This window comes from Pan paniscus, chromosome 10 (genome assembly GCF_029289425.2).
Source record: "Pan paniscus chromosome 10, NHGRI_mPanPan1-v2.0_pri, whole genome shotgun sequence".
Lineage (NCBI taxonomy): Eukaryota > Metazoa > Chordata > Mammalia > Primates > Hominidae > Pan > Pan paniscus.
This window is the reverse complement of record NC_073259.2, coordinates 129,678,910-129,688,754: the sequence shown is the minus strand read 5'-3', so window position 1 is coordinate 129,688,754 and position 9,845 is coordinate 129,678,910. Positions and strand designations below refer to the sequence as shown.

The window sequence follows — 9,845 nt, the reverse complement described above, 5'->3', positions numbered from 1 at the left end:
TGGTCTCGAACTCCTGACCTCAGGTGATCTGCCTGCCTTGGCCTCCCAAAGTGCTGGGATTACAGGCATGAGTCACCGCGCCCAGCCTATTTCCAGTTTTTTGTGATGACATACAATGCTGCTGGGGCCATCATTCTTGTTCATGCTTCCCAGTGCACTCCTGCATTTCTGTCAACAATGTCCTCAGCTGTGGAGCGGCTGCATCGTAGGTTACACACACCTTCAGCTTTATCAGACATTGCCCAGCTAGTTCCCAAAGTGTCTACTAATTTTTGCAGTTTATTTCACCCCCAATCGCACCCTCAGCTCACTACGCTTGGGTCATATGGGCCTTCTTTTGCGCCCTTTAGCACATGTGTGTCTCAGTCAGAAGGCCTATTCTATCTGCCATTTCATCTGCTGAGAGCACTTCCCCAACACTCAGCCTAGCAAAGAACTTTTCTTCAGAGCTCAGCTCTAGGCATCACTCCCTCCCCAGTCCGAGACCAGGTCAACCCTCCCTCCCTCCATATTATGGAACTCACAGCACCACATATGTCTTCTTTGTGATATTTATCAACTTCAGAGTTTCCTCTCTATCTGTGCAATTCTCAGAACAAAGTCTGTCTCCCCTGCTAAGCTGTAAGTTCCCATGTTTGTTTAAGCTCCCTGCCCTTTCTCCAACACCCAACAGCAGGCCTGGCACATGTTAGGCAATGGGTGTTATTACTCTAATAGCTATTCTGTATTCTAACTCATATTTGAGTTCAGTATGTAACTTTTCCAGCATGTTTTCACATTAATTAGCATCTTCTGGGGCCGGGATCATGACAATGTAGACACAGTCCCTTCCCTTAAGGAGTTCACAGATTTAAGTCAATAAATGTTAACTGGACTCGCTGGCCCGTGACATATTTTAAGTGCTTAGCAACTGTTTAATTGACTCAGAGGTCCCCCTCATCTGAGTATTACTATAATGAACAGCGTGGGCCAGTGTTTTCTGAGCACTTATTATGCACCAGACACTCTGCTAAGTGCTTTTCATTTACCGTCTCCTGCATGCTCACATCCTTCCCAGGAGGTCCTACATCACCTCCATTTGACAGATGAAGAGACTGAGCCTCAGGAAGGTGAATTCATTCTTCTGTTCCAGGTCACACAGCTGGTACATGGTACAGACGGGATTTCTCAGCCAGAGCTCCTAACCTGTACCTCCTATTACGATGCTGCGTTTTCCCTGCTCCAATTACACTGCTCTCTTTCTTTCGTTCTTTATTTATTTTTTTGAAATGGAGTCTGGCTCTGTCACCCTGGCTGGAGTGCAGTGGCCAGATTTTGGCTTACTGCAATCTCTGCCTCCCAGGTTCAAGTGATTCTCCTGCTTCAGCCTCCCAAGTAGCTGGGACTATAGGCCTGTGCCACCATACCCGGCTAATTTTTGTATTTTTAGTAGAAACAGGGTTTTTCACCATGTTGGCCAGGCTGGTCTCGAACTCCTGACCTCGGGTGATCTGCCCACCTCGGCCTCCCAAAGTGCTGGGATTACAGGCGTGAGCCACTGTGCCCATCTTTTTTTTTTTTTGAGACGGAGTCTCGCTCTGTCGCCCAGGCTGGAGTGCAGTGGCGTGATCTTGGCTCACTGCAACCTCCACCTCCCAGGTTGAAGCAATTCTCCTGCCTCAGCCTCCCAAGTAGCTGGGATTACAGGCGCCCACCACCACACCCAGCTAATTTTGTGTATTTTTAGTAGAGACAAGGTTTTACCATGTTGGCCAGGCCAGTCTCGAACTCCTGACCCCAGGTGATCCACCTGCCTCGGCCTCCCAAAGTGCTGGGATTACAGGTGTGAGCCACCGCGCCCAGCCCACTGTGCCCATCTTAAATTACACTGCTTTCTGTTGGAACACAGAGACTAAGTTTGATACCTACCATTACTGGGCACCGCAGTACTAACCATTTTACGTCCATCTATTCATTTAATTCAAATAGTTACTGAACCCACCATGAACCAAGTTCTGTTCTAGGGGCTGGAGATATGGAGGTAAACAAAACAGACATCCTAGTGGGAGGAGTAAAAACTATAGAAACTCAGTTAAGTAGAATATAAAATATGGGCTGTGCACAGTGGTTCATGCCTATTATCCCTTCACTTCGGGAGCCAGAGAGGGAGGATTGCTTGAGATCAGGAGTTCGAGACCAGCCCGGGCAACATAGTGAGACCCTGTCTCTACAAAATGTAAAAAAGAAAAAAAGAAAAAAAGAAACTTGAGCCGGGCGTGGTGGCTCACGCCTGTAGTCCCAGCACTTTGGGAGGCTGAGGCAGGTGGATCACCTGAGGTCAGGAGATGGAGACCAGCCTGGCCAACACGGTGAAACCCTGTCTCTACTAAAAATACAAAAATTAGCCGGGCGTGGTGGTGGACACCTGTAATCTCAGCTACTCAGGAGTCTGAGGCAGGAGAATTGCTTAAACCCAGGAGGCAGAGGTTGCAGTGAGCCGAAGATTGTGCCATTGCACTCCAGCAGCCTGGGTGACAAAGCCAGACTCCAACACACACACACACAACCAAAAATTAGCCAGGTGTGGTGGTAGGCACCTGTAATCCCAGCTACTTGGGAGGCTGAGACAGGAGAATCGCTTGAACCCCGGAGGCAGAGGTTGCAGTGAACCAAGATCATGCCATTGCACTCCAACCTGGGGGGCAAAAGCAAAACTGTTTCAAAAACAAACAAACAAAAAAACCGGCTGGGTGTGGTGGTACATGCCTGTAGTCCCAGGTAATCGGGAGACTGAGGCGGGAGGATCACTTGAACCCAGGAGTTGGACATGGCAGTGAGCTGTGATTGTGCCACTGCCCTCCAGCAGCCTGGGTGACAGAGACCCTGTCTCAATATATTAGGTTGGCGCAAAAGTAATTGCAGTTTTTGCCACTGAAAGTAATGCCATTGGAGGTAATGGCAAAAACAGCAATTACTTTTGCGCCAATCTAATAGATATGTAGATATGTAGATAATATGATCGATGGTGATCAGTGATAAGAGTGAAAAGGAAAACAGAACAGGGAACAAGGGGCCGGGCTCGGTGGTTCACGCCTGTAATCCCAGCACTTTGGGAGGCCGAGGTGGACGGATCACTTGAGGCCAGGAGTTCGAGAACAGCCTGGCCAACATGGTAAAACCCCACTTCTACTAAAAATACAAAAAAATTTAGCCAGGCATGGTGGTGTGCGTCTGTGGTGCCAGCTACCCGGGAGGCTGAGGTGGGAGGATCCCTTGAACCCAGGAGGCAGAGGTTGCAGTGAGCTGAGATCGCGCCATTGCACCCCAGCCTGGGTGACAGAGTGAGACCCTGTCTCCAAAAAACAAACAAACAAAAACAAAAAAAGAAAAGAAAAAGGAACAAGGAAAATAAGATGGTAAATGTGGTCTCCAAGGTCTTGTTTCATCTTCCTATGTCCATTATTTTTCCCATTATGCAAGTGAGGAGGAGGTTCAGAGAGGTGGAGTAACTCGTCCAGGGACTCACAGTGCGCAAGCTGAGACGTCAGTGTCCTGGAAGGACCCATCCTGCAATCGTTCTTGGCTGTGTTCCTACCCAGTGCCTAGGATGGAAGTGAAGACAAAAAGAGCATCAGGCTTTCTCTCAAGAGCTTGAGACCTGGCAAGCGGGTAGGTCAATCCCTGTGAGCAGAGGACTCCCTAAAGCCCTTGCGATGCATCCATGAGGTGCCCAGAGCAGACATTGAGGAATCACCTTGGGAGAAGCGGATGCAGAGGCTGGAGTCGAAGCTCAGGCTGATGAATCGATTCCAGAGATCAGGAGCAGAAGGCAAAGTCCCCCTAGGATCTTCTGGGACTATTGGTGGCTCCCAGGCCCACCAGTCCTGGCTCTACTCCCCTTCAGCCCTCTTATCTCCAGCCTTTAGGCCTTCAGGTAGGGAGACCCAACGACGCTAGTTACCTAATAATTAGCCACAGCCGCCGGGCACGGTGGCTCACGCCTATAATCCCAGCACTTTGGGAGGCCGAGGCGGGCGGATCACGAGGTCAGTAGATCGAGATCATCCTGGCTAGCACGGTGAAACCCCGTATCTATTAAAAATACAAAAAATTAGCCGGGCGTGGTGGCGGGCGCCTGTAGTCCCAGCTACTTGGGAGGCTGAGGCAGGAGAATGGCGTGAACCCGGGAGGCGGAGCTTGCAGTGAGCCAAGATGGCGCCACTGCACTCGAGCCTGGGCGATAGAGCAAGACTCCGTCTCAATAAATAAATAAATAGATAGATAAATAAATAAAAATAAAATAATTAGGCACAGCCTAGCAGTGAGAAAGCTAGAGTCACATGCAAACAGCGGCCCCTTCTCTACCCAGCATCATGAGCTAGGGGTGACTCCCAGACTGCTGGGTCGTGGCGGTGGAGGGGACGCAGGGTACGCGTTTTTAGGCCTCAGCTGCGAGCAATGATGGCTGGTCCCCATGACTCAGTTTCTGTGCAACAGGTGTCATGAACAAGGGTGGCAGTGTGGAATAGAGTGGGTAAGGGTCTGGACTTTGGAGCTAGAAAGGTGTTCCCGCCTCGCCAAGACACACCAACGTATTTTTTATACCTCTAAGAAACTTGGTATCTTTGTTTTTTTTGGAGACGGAGTCTTGCCTCTGTCACCCAGGCTGGAGTGCAGTGGCATGATCTCAGCTCACTGCACCTCCGCCTGTTGGGTTCAAGCAATTCTGCTTCAACCTTCCGAGTAGCTGGAACTACAGGCGCACACTGCGACCCCTGGCTAATTTTTTGTGTTTTAGTAGACACGGGGTTTCACCATGTTACCCAGGCTGGTCTCAAACTCCTGAGTTCAGGCAATCTGCTCGTCTTGGCCTCCCAAAGTGCTAGGATTACAGGCGTGAGCCAGTGTGTCAGGACTTTTTTTTTTTTGAGACACAGTTTCACTCTGTCACCCAGGCTGGAGTGCAGCGGCGCCATCTCGGCTCACTGCAACCTTAACCTTCCGGGTTCAAGCAATTCTCCTGCCTCGGCCTCCTGAGTAGCTGGGACTACAGGTGCCCACCACAATGCCCGGCTAATTTTTGTATTTTTAGTAGAGATAGGGTTTCACCATGTTGGCAAGGCTGGTCTCAAACTCCTGACTTCAGGTGATCTGCCTGCCTTGGCCTCCCAAAGTGCTGGGATTACAGGCATGAGCCACCGCACCCAGCCGGTATCTTGTTCAAAGAGGTACACTTTAAGGATTAGTTGATCAAGCTGAAAATATACATAGTTTTGGAGGTTGAGGAATTCATTCATTCAACAAACATTTGTTGAGTATGTTTTATGAGCTGGGTCCTAGGACCTGAAAATAAACAGTGAAGAGGCCGGGTGCAGTGGCTCACACCTGTAATCCCAGCACTTTGGGAGGCTGAGGCGGGTGGATCACGAGGTCAGGAGATCGAGACCAACCTGGCTAACACGGTGAAACCCCGTCTGTACTAAAAATACAAAAAATTAGCCGGGTGTGATGGTGGGCGCCTGTGGTCCCAGCTACTGGTGAGGCTGAGGCAGGAGAATGGCGTGAACCCGGGAGGTGGAGCTTGCAGTGAGCCGAGATTGGTGCCACTGCACTCCAGCCTGGGCGACAGAGCGAGACTCTGTCTCAAAATAAATAAATAAATAAATAAAATAAATAGTGAAGAGGACGAACAAGGTTGGTCTTCTTAGACTCCTCAGAGACTTTTCCTTTGTTTTTGTTTTGTTTTGTTTTGTTTTTTAACAGAGACAGAGCCTAATTATGTTGCCTAGGCTGGTCTCAAACTTCTGGGCTCTCAAGTGAGCCTCCTGCCTTGGCCTCCCGTAGTGCTGGGATTAGACGGGGAATTTTCCTTTTATTGAGTGGTGGTAGACTGTGGACACGTGAGTAGTCTATTAGTTGTGACAGGTGTTCTGAATGAGAGTTTTGCGTGAGAGTAGAGGTAAATTCACCTGCTCTCAATCTGTAAGGGAGCCATCTCAGAATTTTCTCTCTTCAGGCTGGGGATGAGAGCCAACGTCTTCATTTCAGAGCATCTCAGCCGCATCAGGGGGATCGTCACACTCTCTGCCATGAATAGGTGCCGCGGGATGAAGAGGAGAGTTTCCTATCAAGGCTGCTGTGTTTTGTTTTTGTTTTGTAGATATGGGGTTTCACCATGTTGCCCAGGCTGGTCTCTAACTCCTGGGCTCAAGGGATCCACCCGCTTTGACCTCCCAAATCGTTGGGATTACAGGTATGAGCCACAGTGCCTGCCTAAGGTTGCTTTCTGTGTGAATCAAGGAGGCATTCAATAAATAGTTGTGGGATTAATGAATGTCATTTCAAGGAGGGTTAAAAGCCATGGACACCATCTGTAAAGGGTGTTATAATTTGGTTATCCAGGAAAACAGAAAATTTCAGCAGTTATTTGAGATTTCCAGAAGGGTGAGTGGTTTTGGGATTTGGGGAGAAGGAATTGGGGTGCTGGGTTTCCATTCAACAAGTATGTTTTCCAGCCTGGCCAACACGGCAAAACCTCGTCTCTACTAAAAATACAAATATTACCTGGGTGTGGCGGTGGGTGCCTGTAATCCCAGCTACTTGGGAGGCTGAGGCAGGAGGATCGCTTGAACTCCGGAGGCAAGGCAGAGGTTGCAGTGAGCCAAGGTCGCACCACTGCACTCCATCCTGGGCGACGGAGTGAGACTCCGTCTCAAAAAAATAAAATAATAAAAAAAAAACCACAAGTATTTTTAGAGAACATGCAGGCACTTTGCTAGAGCTATATCCATGAATGAGACAGACCAGGTACTGCCCTCCTAGGGCTTACAGTCTGGTGAGGGCACAGGCAACAATAAGATGATGTGGTAATTACTGGGAGGGGGCAGGAAAGAGAGAGAGCAAAGCAGATTCCAGGAGAAACAGGAGGGAAGAAGGGCTGGGGGAATAGACTGGCATATGCAAAGGTCCAGAGGAGGAAAGAGCAGGTTTAGTCAAAGAACTCAAAATAGTTCAGCACGGTCAGACTTTGGAGTCTGGTGAGGGACAGGATGTACAAGCAAGGGGACTCAATCCATACATTCCAGGCAGGCTTCCCCAAGGCGTTCCCCTTGGGGAAAAGCTAAATTTGCCCAGCTAGCTGTCATCGTTCTGGAGCCCAGGAGGTCAACCTCATTTTAATTAAGACACACCATTTATTGAGTCCTGTTATAGAACATTGGCTCATTCAATTGTCGGCTAACTTTATTTTATTATTATTATTTTTTGAGATGGAGTTTTGCTCTTGTTGCTCAGGCTGGAGTGTAATGGTGTGATTTTGGCTCACCGCAACCTTCACCTCCCGGGTTCAAGCGATTCTCCTGCCTCAGCCTCCCAAGTAGCTGGGATTGCAGGCATGCGCCACCATGCCTGGCTAATTTTGTATTTTCAGTAGAGACGGGGTTTCTCCATGTTAGTCAGGCTGGTCTCGAACTCCCGACCTCAGGTGATCTGCCTGCCTTGGCCTCCCAAAGTGCTGGAATTACAGACATGAGACACCTTGCCCGGCCTATTTTTCTTTCTTTCTTTCTTTTTTTGAGACGTAGTCTTGCTGTCACCCAGGCTGGAGTGCAGTAGCACGATCTAGGCTCTGCAACCTCCGCCTCCCAGGTTCAAGCATTTCTCTTCCCTCAGCCTCCCAAGTAGCTGGGATTGCAGGCATGAGCCACCATGCCCAGCTAAGTTTTATGTTTTTAGTAGAGATGGGGTTTCCCCATGTTGGCCAAGTTGGTCTCAAACTCCTGACTTCAGGGGATCTGCCTGCCTCGGCCTCCCAAAGTGCTGGGATTACAGGTGTGAGCCATCGCGCCTTGACCCTCTGGTAACTTTTTTTTTTTTTTTTTTTTTTTTTTTTTGAGATGGAGTCTCGCTGTTGTCACCCAGGCTGGAGTGCAGTGGTGAGATCTCGGCTCACTGCAAGCTCCGCCTCCTGGGTTCACGCCATTCTCCTGCCTCAGCCTCCTGAGTAGCTGGGACTACAGGTGCCAGCCACCACGCCCTGCTAATTTTTTGTAGAGATGGGGTTTCACCGTGTTCGCCAGGATGGTCTCCATTTCCTGACCTTGTGATCCGCCCACCTCAGCCTCCCAAAGTGCTGGGATTACAGGCGTGAGCCACCGCGCCTGGCCTCCTCTGGTAACTTTCATGTGACCCCATTTTACAGATGAGAAAACTGAGACTTAAGTTTGGACACTTTGTCCTAGGTCATGCAGCTGACTACATTTAGGAACTGCGAATGTTCATTTATGTAAATACTTCTGCTTTAGCAGTGCCTCTTCCATGAGGTAATGTGTGTAAAAGCTTTCTTGTAGTAGAGCCATATAAACACGAAGCATTGTTATTCATTTTGCTGGACTTTTGGCTCCATCCAGTTGAGCCTGCAGCATTTAGGGAGTCCAGGAAGGGGTGAGGGCAGTAATTAAAGCCTAAAGGCCCAATGGCCTCTCGGAATTCCCTGTCTATTCTGGTTCCCTCTCCGAGGCACCTCCAGATTTTATCTTCTACCAAATAGAGAGTTTGTTTCTCAGAAGTTGCAGGATGTGGGCGGTTATAAAAAAAAAAAAAAAAAAAAAAAAGCAGCATCAACAACTACAAAAACCCCAGCAGCAGCCTAAACACAAAAGAGTCTGAATTTTGAACAAAGGGCAGGGTGAGACCTGAAAGTAAACGCTGACACATCCTCTCCCCAGCTGTGAACTGGGGGTCTGAGGGCTGCAGCAAAGGTCATCTGTCTCTATATCTTTAGGCAGGAAATGCAATTCAATCCTCCCAGTGACTGATCACTTCGCAAGATTAATGGAATCATCTCCAACACTGGTCCCTGTTCCAACAGCACAAAAAGTGAATCAACCTTCTCACTTACTCAGCAAGGTCAGCGGATTCCCCGTTCTAAAAGTTCAAAACTTTTCTCCAGGAAATTTGTCCTTGACTATTCCTTTGTGGGGCGAAATCCTGCTTTCTGGGCTAAGACTGAAATGTGGTATTTGAAAGTCCGGGGACTTTTGTAGGCTTTTCATCTGTTACTACTTCAACTTTAAAATAAAATAAATGCAAAAGGGCTGATTTTCCCTGAAAGGGTTAACTGCCAGCCCTCTGAGCCCTCCCTCGGGGATCGTCAACCAATCACAATTGAGCATGATGAAGTAATGCTTAGATTTTTATTTCCATTGGTTAAAGTACTTGTCCATCAATCCAAAGAGGCAATTTTTTTTTTTTCTTTTTTTTCTTTTTTGTTTTTTTTGAGACAGAGTCTCGCTCTGTTGCCCAGGCTGGAATGCAGTGGCGTGATCTCGGCTCACCACAACCTCCGCCTCTCGGGTACAAGCGATCTTCCTGCCTCAGCCCCGATAGTAGCTGTGATTACAGGCACGCGCCACCACGCCCGGTTAATTTTTGTATTTTTAGTAGAGAGGGGGTTTCACCATGTTGGCCAGGCTGGTCTCAAACTTCTGACCTCAGGTGATCCACACGCCTCGGCCTCCCAAAGTGATGGGATTACAGGCGTGAGCCACCGCGCCCGCCCCAAAAAGACAAGTTTTTTAAAGAATCTTTGAACTTTCGTGACTCTTCCTGGCATTAACCCCTTAATTAACTCACCTGTTATATCCAGTGTTCCTTTCAACCCTCACAGTGGAAGAGACAGATTATAAAATGAAGAATTCGCTGGGCGCGGTGGCACACGCCTGTAGTCCCAGCATTTTGGGAGGCCGAGGCGGGTGGATCCACCTGAGGTCTGGAGTTCGAGAGCAGCCTGGCCAACATGGTGAAACCCTGCCTCTACTAAAAACACAAAAATGAGCCAGGCATGGTGGTGGGCACCTGTAATCCCA

The 9,845-nt window shown here is 48.8% G+C and overlaps 1 protein-coding gene across 2 annotated transcripts in view; it reads left to right on the top strand.

Annotated features, from left to right (window-relative positions):
* The first annotated feature begins 3,792 nt into the window (after positions 1-3,792).
* Positions 3,793-9,845, top strand: part of KDM2B (lysine demethylase 2B) — a 170,068-nt gene continuing 164,015 nt past the window's right edge. Inside the window, exon 1 of one of the 2 annotated variants that reach the window (XM_063593729.1) lies at positions 3,793-3,913. The gene's annotated coding sequence lies outside the window, so the exon portion shown is untranslated. The remainder of the gene's footprint in view (positions 3,914-9,845) is intronic. The other variant, XM_063593725.1, reaches the window with a different exon arrangement.